The sequence below is a fragment of the Gossypium arboreum genome, chromosome 2, assembly GCF_025698485.1.
Source record: "Gossypium arboreum isolate Shixiya-1 chromosome 2, ASM2569848v2, whole genome shotgun sequence".
Taxonomy (NCBI): domain Eukaryota; kingdom Viridiplantae; phylum Streptophyta; class Magnoliopsida; order Malvales; family Malvaceae; genus Gossypium; species Gossypium arboreum.
The window spans coordinates 106,806,083-106,823,885 of NC_069071.1; positions in this window are offsets into that span (position 1 = coordinate 106,806,083).

A 17,803-nucleotide genomic window follows, 5' to 3' on the forward strand; every position below is an offset into this window, starting at 1 on the left:
TAATCAACTTGTCAAAAGATGAAAAACATCACCTAAACATACCCAACTCCACTAACAAAGTCTTAAAACTTATTGCTTACATACTTGGTTAAGCTGATTTATTAAATCTATCAACACCAAATTACATCAAGTGTATCACTAACTTAGTTCTAATGTAACTAAGCAACAAAACATCAACTAATAAGTAACAAAACAATAGCTTATGCTTCAGCTATAATTTGCATGGCTCAAACTTCTTTGGTCTGCATGTTAGCCACCTTTTGACACTCCTCATTGGCTTCTATGCAACAAGCTCCTAAACCTTGATACACAAAGAGACTTTGTCAAGATATCAGCTAACTGATCTTCAGAACTGCAATAAACCAGTCTGATTTCTTGAGATTATTTCATTTCTCTAATAAAATGAAACTTGATCTTAAAACGCTTTGTTTTCCCATAAAACACTAGATTCTTTGCAATTGCAACAGTAGATTGATTATCACTTCTAATTCTGTTGCTTCTCTTTGGTGCAAGTTCGTATTTGCCATGATCTTCCTTAACCGAATTGCTTAGTTAACAGCTCCTGCAACAGCTACATATTTTACTTCAGCTGTTGATTGAGCAACAATAGTTTGCTTCTTTGAGCTCCAACAAAAAATAACTGATCCAAGGGTAAATAGATACCCTGAAGTGTTTTTCCTGTCATCAATCGATTCTGCTTAGTCACTGTCAGCAAAACCAAGGAGGTTCTTGATGTCAACCTTGGTAAACATCATTCCAAAGCTTAGAGTACCTTTAATGTACCTGAGAACTCTCTTTGCAGCTTGAAAATGGTTCACATTGCAGCAATGCATGAACCTGGATAGGAGACTGACTGCAAACATTATGTCTGGTCTTGTGGTTGTTAAGTAGAGTAAATATCCCACTAGGCTCCTATAGGTTGATTTGTAACAGCCCATTTTCAGTGAAATCGGAACAGTGATTTCAAAACCACAAATCCGAGTCGGAAAGAAAATTTATCTTAATATTATTGCATGGTCTGCATTATGATAGGAATGTCATGAAATTCTGATAAGAAAAATTTTATCGATTATGTGTTTAATTAGGGAAAGAACCAAATTGCAAAAAATGCAAAAGTTGAATTCTAGAAGTTAAAGGGATCAAATAGCTATGGAATTCAAAACTTGAGGTCCTTATATGGAAATTAGACCATTAAAGAAAAATTAGTAGATATTTTTGGTGATCCATGGAAAAATTAAGAAAGGCTAAGGACTAAATTGGAAATGAGAAAAATTAAAAGATGATAAATAATTAAATAGAATTAATATCATTTTATATCATTTTCATCCCCAATTTTTCTATGGAAACCCTAGGAAAGAGAAAGCAGACTTTCTTAGCTTAATTGGGTAAGTATTCTTGTCCCGTTTTTAGTAATTTTTATATTTTTGAGACCGAGATAGTTTAATTTATCTATTTTAGGGATTACTTTGAAAAGTTATCAAAGTATAGAAATTTTTTCATGGATGAATATGCTGAAATTTTAAAATTTATGGTAGAAAATGAAAGATTGTTAATAGATAAGCAACCTTTACAAAGAGAATTTTGATGAAATTATGGTTTAGGGATTAAATTGTAAAGATGTAAAAGTTATGGAAAAGTTCTAAATTTTGTGATATACATGTGCTGTAAATATTATATGAAAATTTAGATTAGGCTTGGAATAAGGATTAAATTGCATGAATTTCATTTTCCAAGCCTAAGGATGAAATTGGAATCTATGAAATGTTTAGGGGCAAAATGGTATTTTTTTTCTAGGATGTAAATTGAATCCAATTGGATATTAAATGTGATAAATTGATGATTAAATTCATTTATATAGATCCAGACAACTCAAATTCGAAGCTAAATCGAGGAAAAGAAAAAGTTTTGGATTAGTAGAATTTCTTATACGGACAATTATCAAGGTAAGTTCGTATAACTTATTTATGTATGTTACTATGTTTGAGTTCAATGTTGTATTTGGCTGAATTATATAAATGTTTAAAGTATGAAATAAATTACATGTTCGATATTGCTTGATAAATGACAAGTTCCGTTTGGATAATGAAATTCGATAGATATATGTGATTTCCCATATTACATATGGTCCTGCATATGTTGTGGACAAATTATAACTCGGATGAGCAATCCTGTTATAGCCCTCTCGAGCATCCTGTTAAATAATTCTAGCGAGCATCCTGATCGGTAGTGATTTTGCATATGTTGTGCACTACCGCAGCTCTGTATGAGCGTCCTGTTACATGATTCGATCGATTGTGATCTAGCATATAATGCGGACACAAACGCAGCTCTATGTGAGCGTCTTGATATAAGCTCTTATGGGCTTCCTGACATGGCTCGCTTGAACTCCTTGTTACCTTATCTGGTGCTCCCTAATAATAACTCTTCAGAGTTACCTGATAAACTCTATAAACTCCTTAATTAAAACTTTTTTGAGTTTCCTGTTTAGTCCGAATAAGTGTCCTGTTACTTGGCTCAACTGAGCATCCTAAAATGTGGCTCGAGAGTGTACTCCATATTAAGTGCCCTAATAGGTACCCCTGATTATGAGTTGACGATTTACGGTTTTGTACACCTTGTGTGTACTACCTGAGTATCCATCGAAATTTCAATGATTCAACGGATAAATTCCCGAAATGAGAATTTATGAGATTAAATGAATTATATATCAAATGTTCCTGAAATTCTTGAAAATTTGTAACATGATGAGCTCATCTATGCTATTTAATGTACATATGAATTATGTGACTAACATAATTATTTAAGTTTATGCGTTTAGGAAAATTTTCCAATTGGTTGGGAATCATGTTATTTTATACTTATTTGAATAAATGTAATTGATAAGTCTAATTCTTGTTATACGAGCTTACTAAGCATTAAATGCTTACTAGGTTTTATTTTCTCTGTTTTATAGTGCTCAAGAACTCCCAAAGGTTGGAGATTGGTCGGAGCATCGTCACATTATCCACTAGCTTGTTTTGGTATAAACAGTAAACTTAATTTGGTATAATGGCATGTATAGGTTAACTTAGCCAAATGATGGCTTGTAAATGAATGTTTGTAATCTAGATATTGGTACGACTAGTGATGTTGGATTTGGTATATTACTACAAAGTTACATCATGTTAATATATATATATATATATTTGTGTGTGTGTGTGTGTATGGTATGGTTAGATTAAATTAAGGTAAACTATATACCTTAACAAAAAGGTAAGTTTGGTTATATGAATATAGGTAATGCTATATCATACCTGTTGATGATGTTTTGATTGGTTAAATACTTGAAGTTGGTTGATTTAACTGTGTAAGTGTTTTGATAGGTTGATGGTAAAGTTTGGGTGAGAAATAAGGCTAGGAAATAGTCTTATTTTGTCCACACAGGTACACACACGAGCGTGTGTCTTGACCATGTGTGACACATGGCCTGGCACATGGACATATGGTTTGGTCGTGTATCCCTTTTACGTTAAAATTTAGAAACAAAATGCTCAAAATTGGGCACACGGGTAGAGACACGAGCATGTGTCTCAACCGTATGTGATATACGGCCTAGAACATAGGCGTGTGTCTTGGCCATGTGAAACCTGCACTTAATTTTCGAAAATTAAATTGACCACACGACTTAGCACACGGACATGTAGCTGGCCGTGGCACAAGTCAGAGAGTTACACCAGGTCAGACATGGCATGTAGCACGGTTGTATCCCTTGACCACACGGGCATGTGCACCCTGCATCTAGAAAAATTTTAAAATTTTGCGAAAAATTTTCTGAGTTCCTGATTCAGTCCCGACTTGATTCAACCTTGGGGGTTCATTCAAGGGACATTATGATTAATTTCAGATATGAATAGTAAATGATATGAATTTTATGAAATTATTCTGTAAACTCTGGCAATGCTCTGTAACCTTGTTCCGGTAACGGATATGGGTTAGGGGTGTTACATAATTCATCAAACTTTTCATAATTGCCATGACTTGATAGCTTTTCTCGAACAACAATTAGAGTGCTGGTTACTTTGCAATTCTGCATAGAGAATCTGTTTAGAATTTTCAAGGCAAATGCCTTTTGGCTTAAGAAAATTCGTTGCTGAGTTTGAGACACCTCCATGCCAAAGAAATAAGACATTTTACCCAAATCTGACATTTCAAACATGCTCCTCATTTTTCCTTTGAAACTGTTAGCATGGCATTGTTTTCACCTGTCACTAACAAGTCATCCACATATAAGGAGACTATAAGCAATGTTTCATCACCTTGCTTCTTCATATACAATGTTGGCTCACTAATGTTTCTCTCGAACTCCAAGCTTGTTAGGTAGGTGTCAATTCTGTCATACTAGGCCCTTGGTGCCTACTTTAAGCCATACAAGGCTTTTCTCAGCTTGTACACTTTGCCTTCTTCACCAACAACTTAAAAACCTTCTGGCTGTTCAAAAAATATTTCTTCATCAAGAAAACCATTGAGAAAGGCTGAATTTACATCAAGTTGATGTATTTTCCACTGTCTTTGAGCAACCAATGCAACCAGCAGTCTGATTGTATCAAGTCTTGCCACTGGTGCAAATGTTTCAAAGTAGTTAGTCCCATACTTCTAACTGAATCCCTTTATTACTAACCTTACCTTAAGCTTGTTCAAAGTTCCATCAGCATTGTGCTTAGCTCGAAACACCCATTTTACTCCTGTGACCTTCTAGTGAACTGGTCTTGCAACTAACTCTTAGGTCTGGTTTTTGTGAACATTTCATCAAGCATGGCTTGCTTCTAGCCTTCTTGAGCTTGAGATTCTTCAAAACATGTTGGTCCAACAGTAGCCACATCTTACCTATCATATATTTCACTAAGTGATCTAGTTCATCTAACTAGCTCATGATCAATGTCCATCTCTGGATCATTTTGATTAACTTAAGTTTGCACTATCACTAGGTCATCAGCAGTACATTCTGGTTCACTTTTATCCCAATTTCAGGTTGACCTCTCATCAATGCTCACAAAGACTTTGTAAGTTGTAGGATCCAGAATCCTATAGCCCTTCTTGACACTCTTATAGCCCACTAAAATGCCAGGCTGAGCCTTTTTTGCCAATTTGTCCCTTTTGACAACAGGAATGTATGCATAACATATGCAACCAAAGACTTTTAGGTGAGCAATTGATGGCTTGAACCCAAACCATGCCTCAAATGGAGTTTTTTCAAACGAGGCTTTATTTGGTAGCCTGTTTTAAAGATAAACTGCAGTGTTCACTGGCTCAGCCCAAAAACTTCTGGGCAAATTCCTTTCAAACATAAAGCATCTGGCCATATCTATCAGAGTTCGATTCTTTCTCTCACTGACACCATTCTGCTGAGGTGTGTAGGTGTTTGTGAGCTAGTGTTAGATCTCTGATTCTTCACAAAAACTCTAAAACATTGTTGAGGTGTACTCTGTCCCATTGTCTAACCTTAATATCCTGAACTTGCAACCTGATTGAGTTTCTGCTGAAACCTTGGATTTCTAAAACATTGAGCTACTTCTGACTTGAGCTTTAAAAAGTAAACCCAGTAGAACCTTGAATAATCATTAATGAAGAGAATGAAATACCTACTGCCATTTAAGGATTGTGTCTTCATAGAGCCACACACATTAGTGTGGACTAACTATAGCTTTGGAAATGGAAGCCTAGCTTGCTCCTAGCAGACACACCTCATAGATATCCTATTTTTCAACTATTTTTGTGAAACTTTCAACCAAGTCTTCTTTGGAAAACTGAAGTAAAGACTTATAGTTGACATAGCCTAACCTTTTATGCCAGAATTTGGACTCATCTAAAGTTGTTGTATAGGCAATAACTGAACTCTTGTTCCAATCAACAATAAAGTTTTTGTCAGTCATGGTTATTGACATGAGCTTAGATCTACTTGGATCACTAATAGAGGTGATCATGGGCCTGGCCCAGATAAAATTTTAGGCAGGCCCGCCTACCTGGCCCAAATATGGGCCTAAAATTTTGCCAAGCCCCATTCAAATAAAATTACTAAGCTCGATCCTACTGCCCTACTTACCCATATTAATTTTTTTTTTATTTCATTAAATAAAAAATTTAAAAATATAATAAATCAAATATATTTAAAAACATAAAATAAATATTAAAACAAATAAAAATAATACTAAAACATTTCTTAAAACAATACACAAATTAACAATATAATAAAAAATAGTTATATTAAAATTTAAAATAATTAAAAGTAAAATAAAAAATATATTAATATATAATTGGTAGGTAGGCCCGCCCGCCAAAAAGTTCTTACCCGAGGTCTGCCTGCTTTTTAAACGGCCTCGTTTTTTGTCCAAGCCCATTTTTCGGCCTATATTTTTCCCAAACCTCCCATTTTTCTAGGCGGGCCTTGGTAAGCGAAATGCCAGGCACCAAATGATGATCACTCTAATCACTAACCAGGCACTATTTGCCTTTGAATACAACAAAATATCCCTTTTCAACTACTTGAGCAATACTTAGCAGATTTTATCTATTTCTAAGTACTAACAAAATATTGGAAACAAGTTTGGTACTTGAAGGAGTGTCAATCAGCATATCTCCCTTACCTTCTGCTTTGATGTATTGTCCATTGTCCACTTTTGCTCTTAAATTGAAAGTTCTATCTATGTTCTTGAAAATAGTTGCATCAGGTGTCATGTAGTTGGTGCAGCCACCATTAATCAGCCACTTTTTTGTGATTTTTCTTCTATTTGTTGAATAAGAGACAGCAAATACTTGCTCTTCTTGAGCACATCTTTCCTCTGCCACTTGAGCTCCTATTCTAAGCTGTTGAGATTGGTGTTGCTTCTGCTGGCCTTTGTTTTTGCAAACCTTCTCAACATGCCCATCTATTTACAAACTTTGCACTGCACATCAGGTCTATACTAGCAATTTGCTTCAGGATGGCTAACCCTTTTGCAATATGAGCAAAGTGGATATCTTCTCCTTGCTCTATCTCTCTTAGACTTGTTTAGCCAAGTTTTCTTCCTTTTGTAGCTAGAGGAGCTCGAGGTTAGTCTACTCTTGGCTTGAAAGGCACCTTCTTGATGCTCCTCCTATTTGCTAGCTCTTCTTTGTTCCTGAGCATAGAGAGCATTGATCAGCTTAGTCAAAGAGATGCTTGAAAGATCTCTTGGATATTCTAGAGAAGAGATTTTGGCTTCATATCTCTCAGGTAAGGTTGAAATAACCTTCTCTACTACTATGGCTTCACTGAACTGGTTTCTTTGCAATCTGATGCTGTTCAAAATAGTCATGATCCTGCCTAAATATTGCTTAACTGTCTCTGACTCCTTCATCTTCAAGTTTTCAAAGTCTCTTCTCAAATTTAAAAGTTGTTGTTGTCTTGTTTATTCAGTTCTTTGAAACTCTTCTTTAAGTCTGTCCCAAGCTTGTTTTAAAGTCTCACAAGCCATAATCCTTGTGAAAATCAAGTTTGACACACTGTTTTGAATGCAAGACATTGCATTGTACCTCTTAGCTCTGTTATCAGAGGCCTAATTTGAGCTACTGTGGGGCTAGCTCTCAAGGGTGGTGGTTCAACATCAGCATTGATAAACTCCTATAGGTTAAATGCTTGCAGGTAGGTCTTCATTTTCACTACCCAAATGTGGTAGCCTTCACCATTGAATACTAGTTGTGCTATTGGAGAGAAACTTGATGAAAACATTGTTTTGAAAGTAGAAAAGAGAAAGGTCTTCTAAGCAGTCAGCTCTAGATGCCAATTTTAGGAACTTAGAAAATAGAATAAGAAATTTCAGCAAAAACTTAAGCTTTAAGCTTCGATATCTTGCTGAACAAACAAATGAGTTAAGCTCAAGCTATAAGAACAGAATACTTGAATAAAAACGAAAAACAAGAAGAAGAATTTGCTAAATGATTCATCATCAAATTTTGAAAACAAAAGCATTACATATAACAAGTAATCAACTTGTCAAAAGATGAAAAACATCACCTAAACATACATAACTCCACTAACAAAGTCTTGAAACTTATAAAACTTTGCTTGCACACTTGGTTAAGCTGATTTATCAAATCTATTAGCACCAAATTACATCAAGTGTATCACTAACTTAGTTCTAATGTAACTAAGCAACAAAACATCAACTAAAAAGTAACAAAATAACAACTTATACTTCAGTTGCAACTTGTATGGCTCGAACTGCTTTGGTCTGCATGTAAGCCACCTTTTAACAGATGTTAATAACATCATCATATGTTTATACTGTTATCTTGTTAGTCATACGTAATAAAAGAGTACATCATTATATTAAAAGGTTATATATGTAACTATAATTAATTTCTGTAAGACCCTTAACCCGTATCCGTTGTCAGAATAGGGTTATAGAGTATTACCGATGTTTATAGGGCAATTTAAAATAATTCAGGTTAATTACTATTCAATTCCTGTAAATGGTATTATTGTCCATTGCAAGGGCCCTTGAGGCCCATTATAAGCATTAGAATCGAATCGGGACTAAATCGAGATCTCAGAGAATTTTTTGCGAAATTTAAATTTTTTTCCTAGTTACAGGGCTCACACGCCTGTGTGACCATAGTACACTCCCATGTCGCAAGCCGTGTCCGACCTTGTATAGCTCTTTGACTTATGCCATATGGCCAGCCACACGCCCGTGTGTTAGGCCGCGTGGTTAATTTAATTTTTAAAATTAGGTGCAAGTTTCACACGGCCAAAATACACGCCCATGTTCTGGGCTGTGTAGCACACACGGCTGAGACACACGCCCGTGTCTCTGCCCGTGTGCTCAATTCTGAGCATTCTTGTAACACCCCTAACTCGTATCCGTTTCCGGATTAGGGTTACGAGGTATTACCAATCAAAACACAAATCCAAGCATTCACAGGAGTACACTTGCATAAACTTTTAAGAACAATTATTTATTAACATCAATAGTTGATGCGATTACTAATATCACATAACTGAATAAACTTTTAATTCAACTTATAATATGTGCAAACATTCAAATATTATTACACTTTAATCGCATACTGTATTCTATACATAATTGGAATATACAAAATTTATTACATATAATCATTTAAATAAAGTCATATCATATTCGGCATTCATTTAATAACAAGTTGGACACTTATACTTCACATAAAAACACATTATTTTCATGATTTACCATTGCACAAATTGCTATTCATTTGGTTATTATTCAGTGCATTTAGCCGAATACAAGTTTAATTAAAACAATTACTCACTTACAACTTAACTCTATCATTTTACAAATCTATGCTTTTCAAACATTCAAATCAATATACATATTATATAATATAATAATAACAACATTTAATGAGCCAAGACCGAATGCAAACTTGCTAAAATTTGGCTACTTTAATCACATTTGCCGAACCATAATGTAGTGTAATTTAATAAATCCTAACAACACATACAAATTATCATTATTTGGTTCATTCGTTATATAACTATCACAACCAAATTTAAACAATTAAAACCCATTCAAATATATGCATGCATATGATGATTATTACATTTTAGTACTAAGCTGAAACTAGTTTACTATTCCCAAGTACCAAACATAGCAAATAACACATATTCTAATATCAACCCTAATCACCCTGAAACATAGCCAATTGTTCTTTAAAACCTATTCAAAACACATCTCATACATGCTGTGTAATAATCATACCAAACAAACTTATCTCAAGTTCAAATATAACCAAATAAATATTAATGCTATACCATATATTAATACCTTAATGGCATGTCAACCAAATTTTCATACATACTTTATTTTAATATGAATCACATTTAAAACACCCAAACATACGTAAGGATATATGCATATATATATTATGGCCAATATATTCATACCTCATCCAAGTCATTAATCAATTTCCATGCTCAAACACATGTCACTACTCAACCATTTCCAAAACATATATCATATATCACCTATGCCATGCATTCATAACACATAGCATCATTACCAAGCAGTTTAGACCATAATCAAACATAATCAAAACCAAAATTAGAAGTAAAGCCATTTTCGCATAGCTTTAGTTATACATAACCAAAATATAAAACCAAAATATAACATTTCAAAACACATCCCTACCTATAAATGCCATAGTTCGAGTTCAACTAATTAAATATCGAAGCTGTAGATAGTGTGATGAACTTTGCTGACGATCCCTGAGCTTGTAATTTGAATCCAAAATCTATAAAACAGAAGCAAATATACACACAGTTAAGCTATTTTAGCTTAGTAAGTTATAAGCAAATAAACCACCAATTGATATTATTAACTTAATTAAACTAAACTAGAATATAGTATAGTTATTACATTTAATTGCAACTACCATGTCTCATAAATAATGTGTTTTTCATACACAGTCACCACATTGGTCGAATGTTGATATAATCCAAATAATTACTTATCATACAATCTTCAAGCCAAAATGTCAATATATATATCGAATATACATACACTTATATACATGAGCTCAAAATCATAATATAACATCTTGTATATATATATTATCTATATGGTCGAATATACATGATCTGGTATATACTTATTGAAAAACCAATTCCATGATATTCATATCATTTATTCATAAGACCAAACACATAAATCATGGTCACATAAATCCTTTATTTACATCACACATGATTTAAAACAAATAACCAAATTACTTACTTACCTTATTTTAGTTAGGTAGCAAACTAATTCATACCTGGTCGTTTTAACTCATTTTAGACTTTCGATCACAACCTATCGATGCCCAATGAACCATTCGAAATTGGATAGGACACTCGGATAATCACACATATCGTACAATGCCAACGTCCCAGACGTGGTCTTACATGTAATTACATATCAATGCCACTGTCGCAGACAGGGTCTTACTTGCACACATATATCGGAATCACATATCGATGCCATGGTCTTACTCGCACACATATATCGGAATCCTATGTCATGACATATGTATCCTAGCTATTCCTAAGGTTCATACGGGGCTTTCGTTCGTCGTAACTCGGTTGAAACGAATTCACGAATATAGATACCAAGCTTTTATACATTCGGCATTTGCATTTATAAATTCAAAATTTTATTTCAGCACATAAGATTTGCGTTTATTTAAAATTAAGTACGTCTATTTGCTTATAAACTTACCTCGGACGATGTAAAATAGAACGGGATAGTTAGTCGACAACTTTCGCTTTCCACCGATCCAAATCCGATTTCTTTTGTTCTTGATCTAAACATATTAAAATTAAGCTAATCCAAACATATTTTCATTCAATTTAGTCCAAAAATACATAAATGAACAAATTACTATTTTACCCCTGACATTTACACTTTTTTACAATTTAGTCCCTATTGCACAAAACACAAAATATGCAAAATTTCCTATACCTATGTTTGGTCAAATCTTACAGTCCATATATTTCATTTATTTCACATTTTAGTCTCTCAAATTATTATTTTTGCAATTTAGTCCTAATTACTCAAAATCATCAAAAACTCTAATACAAAACATGTTAATCTAAAACATATCTTTCATATTCCATCATCAAATAACAAAAATAAAAAACTCTCAACAATGGCATAACTCAAAATATTCATCAAAATAAAAAATTCAAGCTTGGGTCTTGAAGATAACTTAGCAACGATCTCAAAAACATAGAAATTATCAAAAACCGAGCTAAACACATACCTTGATTCAGCTTTAAAGATGGCCGAACCCTAGCTTTTGTTATTTCTTTTTCTTTTTGTTTAGTTTCGATCAAGAGAGAATGCATAAAACATGGCTTATTTTATGTTATTATAACATATATTAATATTTTTACCTAATTACATTTTTAACCTTAATAAAATTATAACAAAACCATATAATATATGCCTATTACCGTCCACCTTTTCTTTCAATGGGCTAATTGCAACATAAAGGCTTCCACTTATAAAGCCAAATGCAATTCAGCCATTTTTAAAAATAACCACTAAATTTTCATTTTAAGTGATTAAGTCATTTATTCAATCGGACACTCAAACGATAAAATTAAAGCACGAAAATTTCACAGATATAAATTCACACAAAATAAACTCAAAAAATAATTTTTAAATATTTTTCTGACTCGGATTCGTGATCCTGAAACCACCGTTTCGATTAGGGTCTAAATTGGGCTGTTACAATTCTGTTTCTCAAATTTAAGATGTAAGGGACACACGGCCAAACCACACGCCTATGTGTCAGGCCGTGTGCCACACACGGTCATGACACACACTCGTGTGTCTACCTGTGTGGACAAAATAAAGCCATTTCCTAGCTTTATTTCTCACCCAAATTTTGCCAATAACCTACACCAAAACTTACAAGTATATACCAACCAATTCAAGCATTAAATCCAAGTCAATTCTAATATCTAGTATAATATTTTATCATATGCTTTTATGATTATAATCTTACCTTTGTTTAACTTATGTATTAAGCACAACTTGATCAAACATATTCATTATACTTAACACATACCTATTTACCATATTATAACCTTGTAAGTAAATGTTAGTTTACAAACCACATTCATATGCCAACAAAGTCCAAGTTACCTATACATGTCATTATACCAAAATAAGTTTACTATTTATACGAAAACAAGTTAGTGGATAGTGTAATGATGCTCCAACCAATCTCCAACCTTCGCGAGCTTCCGAGCACTTTTAAACAGAGAAAATAAAACCTCGTAAGCATTATATGTTTAGTAAGTTCGTATAACAAGAATTAAACTTACCTATCTCATTTATTAAAATTAAGCATACAATTAACATACTTTCATCATTTTGGCAAGTTTACCTAAACACACATATACTCAATCAAGCAAGTTAGTCATATAAAACATTTATACATCAAATCAACATAGATGAGCTCATCATATAATCCTTCATCGAATAATTCAAAAACATTCAAGGCATATTTTTATTTATCTCATCATTTTCTCATGTCAAGAGTTTTATTTGTTGAATTATTAAAAAATCGATGGATACTCAAATAGTACACTCAAGGTGTACAATTCTGTAAACTGTCAATTCATAATTAGGGGTACCCATCAAAGCACATAATCAGATAGCACACTCTCGAGCCACATATCAGGATGCTCAAATGAGCCATGTAATTATGTAACAGGACACTTATCCGAGCTATTAGGAAAACTCATAAGAGTTCTACTCAAGGAGCTCTTAGAGCTAATCGGATATCTCTGAAAAAATACTATCAGGAAGCACAGGATAAGGTAACAGGGAGTTCAAGTGAGCTTAACAGGACGCTCATAAAGAGCTGCATTTGTGTCTGCATTATATGCTAGATCACAACCAATTGAAACATGTATCAGGACGCTTATAAAGAGCTGCAGCAATATGCAACAAATGCAAAATCATTACTGGTCAGAATACTCGCAAGAACTATATCACAGGATGCTCGAGAGGGCTATATCAGGATTACTCATCTGAGCTAAATCCTATCTGCAACATATGCAGAATCACATTCATATACGGGAAATCACTTGTATCCATCGATTTTCATTCTTCAACGGAACTTAACTTCTCTGTAACGTTTTCAATCATGTAATCATTTCATGTTATTTATAACATTCATAAAAAAAACATAAACAAATACTACATTCAAATCAAATACAAAATTCAATTCAAACATGTTAATATGCATAAATAAGTTACACGAACTTACCTTGATAATAGTTTATATTAGAAAATCTACTAATTTGAAACTTTCTCTTTTCCTCGATCCAACTTTGAATTTACGTTATCCGGATCTATATAAATGAATTTAATCATCAATTTCTCACATTTCATATTCAACTGAATTCAATTTATACCCTAGGCAAAATTACCATTTTGCCCCTATATTTTTTTATAAATTTTGATTTCGTCCCTAGGCTCGGAAAATGAAATTTATGCAATTTATTTCTTATTCCAAGCCTAACCAAAATTTTAATATAAAATTTACAACACATGTATTCTACAAAATTCAGAATTTTTCTTCAATTTTCACAACTTTACAATTTAGTCCCTAAATCACATTTTCATCAAAATTCACTTTGTAAAAGTTGTTTATCTATCAACAACCTTTCATTTTCTACCATAAATTTCAAATTTTCAACATATTCATCCCTTGTAAAATTTCTATACTTTGATAAATTTTCAAATTAATCCTCAAAATAGATAGATTAGACCATCCTGATCTCAAAAATATAAAAATTACTAAAAAAGGAACTTGAATACTTACCAATTTAAGCCAAGAAAGCTTGCTTTCTCTTTCCTAGGATTTCCATAGAAAAATTGGGGAAGAAGATGATATAAAATGATATTAATTCTATTTAATTATTTATCATCTTTTAATTATTTCTATTTCCAATTTAGTCCTTAGCCTTTTTTAATTTTTCCATGGATGATTCACCAAAAATATCTACTAACTTTTCTTTAATGATCTAATTACCATATAAGGACCTCAAGTTTTGAATTCTATAGCTATTTAGTCCTTCTAGCTACTAGAATTCAACTTTTACATTTTTTTCAATTTCATCATTTCCGTAATTAAGCACATAATCGGTAAAATTTTCTTATCCGAATTTTCATATGACATTTCTATCATAACGCAAATCATGCAATAATATTAAAATAAATTTTCTTTCCGCCTCGGATTTGTGGTCCCGAAACCACGGTTTCGATTTCACTGAAAATGGCTGTTACAAATTATCTATAGATTTTAATGATTTAAATTAAAATGAAGTCGTAATTAAAATATGAGTATAAAGTGTAACTTAATATTTTCTCATACTTTATCAGTTCAATTGTTTATTTACTGTTACTATTTTAGTAACAATATTTTTTTGGACAAAAAATAAGTGATAAGAATTCACTGAAAACACATTTAATTGATTGGAAGAGTAAAAGGAAATATCAACATGGAAAATGATTATGTTGTTTGGAAGACTTTTTTATGTCTGTGATTTTTTGTTTAGAGAGTAATCTACTATTGATTCACAGTACAATATATTATTTATCTTTTAACTCATTTGTTAAGTTGCAACCTTGTTTCTATACACCAATTAGAATACTCTTCTCACTAAGAGTTTTCCTTTGAAAGCTTATTTATAAACTTAAGATGTAACACTCCACACCCAAGCTGATAACTAGGTTTGAATATGAAGCACCAAATTCGTTGCGAAGCAACTTGAACTAACTTCCTTTTCAATTTCAACAAGATCATCAAACTATAATCAATTCATACAATAAAATTTTATTAGTTAAAATCATTTTCTAGAAATTAAAACACTTTAGAAACATTCTTAATCGAGTTTTAGGTGTTTGGGAATGGTCGAGACCAAGTTCGGGTCTCCGAGGGTCAAAACAAGTCAAAACAGGGGAAGAACCTTGTTCTGGCATAGTTGTAATAGTAGAAGTTCTTGCTACTATTCATTTTTTGCTACTAACTTAGTTGTACCGATACACCTAACCACTTGTATTCGTAGAAGATTGCCAGAACCCAAATGTGACCTTAAAACACATCTAATTTGACCCAAAGCAATATCAAATCATTTTCAAACATTAAAAGACACTAAAATTAAGTTCTCAACACCATCAAAGCCTAGCCAACCAGATTCAAATGTCACAGGACTAGAATTTTAGTCTTGTAATTCATGCGGCCATAGGCGATTTCTTAGCTTCGAATTCACCTAAGTCAGTCTACTCTAGAAAGATAAGATTTCTCAAAGGAAATTCTCCAAGGCATTAAAAATAAAATGGAAACAACTCAAAGATAAAGAAATAATGAGATAACAGAAAAGCTACAAGAAAGCAATAGCACACCAAATGTTTGAATAAATTCTCTCAATAGTATTCAATTACTATGAATGAGGTACAATGAGATGATTACAAATTAGGTTAAGGTCTCTATTTATAGTTGAGCTCCCCCAGATCCAACAGTATAGTTTAAATTACATTAACGGTCAAGATTAAAGCCTATCTACAATATGAGAGTCCTAAGGGATGTAAACTCTATACAACTTTATCCCTTAGGATTTACAATATTCATCATGGTAACTTTAGTTTTACTGGAGTGTTTCCCTTAGGATGAGCTTCTCCATATGTTCCATAAATCGGACTAGTTAAAGTGGATCAAATGAGCCACATTTAATCAGTCGACCTCCATGGTACGTTCTATGTGCATTTGCCACAGGCTTTGATCTGAGGCCTATGACAATCTCCCATCATCCATTCTTGCGACGCCCTCGTCGCATCCTTGAAATGACACTAATCTAACTCGTCTGAAACTACCACGACACAGTGACTGATTCTCAACCTTTTTCTCTGTTGGGTAGCTTTACCCTTCAAAACATTTGTCTCAGCAATATTTGCCTCAGCTTATATCTCTGTCATCATCTAAGTTAAACTATTTCCCTCATTTTTACATCACGTTTGTAAGAGCCCATCGCTCTTGCTTGCTTTCATTCTGACTTGCCTCAATTAGGATCCCATTGATCCTCACAAATAGGCTTAGGCATGCTTATATTAAACATCGGGTTAACCTTGAGTGTTGCCTCCAACTCTGAAAGGGCATTTGTGTCTTTGTCAAGCTAATGGTAAGTCATAATGTGAAATACTTGTAAAGTGTTTGAGATGTACCTCACTCGTAGCATTTACTTAATCTAAATGCCCAATTTGCATCACCACTTTTCTCTCAAAGTATGATGCATGACTCACCTCCCTCATAAATGGTAAACCCACTGATAACTCAACAGGCTTCACATCGGTTTTTCATACCTTAATATTTCTAAAAGAGTCTCCGTAGCACTTTGATATACCAAGTCAATGTTCTTTCTACAATAAACATTCTTGTCTAGTTGAATTACCGAGAATACCTTGGTTCCATCTTTCTCATCATGACTTACCGACACAATACATTATCGTTGACGATTATCCAAGATACATATGTAATCGGCAAAAGGAACCAACAGAGCATTAATCTTGTCAAGAAAATTCAAGCCAAGAATAAAGTCATAATCATCTAAATAAATTACCTCAAAGTCTTTCTTGCCTTTTCACTTGCTGATTTGTAGCTCAACTCCTTATGCTACTCCTACAGTTGAGGCCTGTTTGGAATTAATAGTCTTAATCTTCATAGTCGAACTACTAAGGCATATCCATATGTTCTACCAGGACACCAAAAGTTCAAGTAGATGGGCTTTTCCATATGTTCCATGAATCGGGCTAGTTCAAGTCGTTCAAATGAGCCCCATTTATTCAATCGACCTCTATGAGATGTTTTGTGTGCATTCATTATGGGCTTTGATCCGCGGCCCATGACACAAACACATGGTTACAATCATGTACTCAACATTTCTAATTCCATGCATCAATTCCACTAATTGGTATGCAAGTGTGATACCAAACATAGCTTAAACATGTTATTAAGGTCATGTATTTCATCATAGGTACAGCATCACGTGATTACTTATCATTATTCTTATGTAACCACATTTTAATCACAATTCACTAGTTTATAGGTACCAAAACATCAAGACGGATTTGAAAACCAATTTGTGACCTTAGGTACATGCCATTTTACTACAAAGAAAATAAAACTATGCAAAATTTGTTGAGCCGAAATTTGAGTCCTAGATGTTGTCGACCCCTTTGAGCTTTCAAGATCTAGTCAAAACTTGCGCATGGAAATAAAC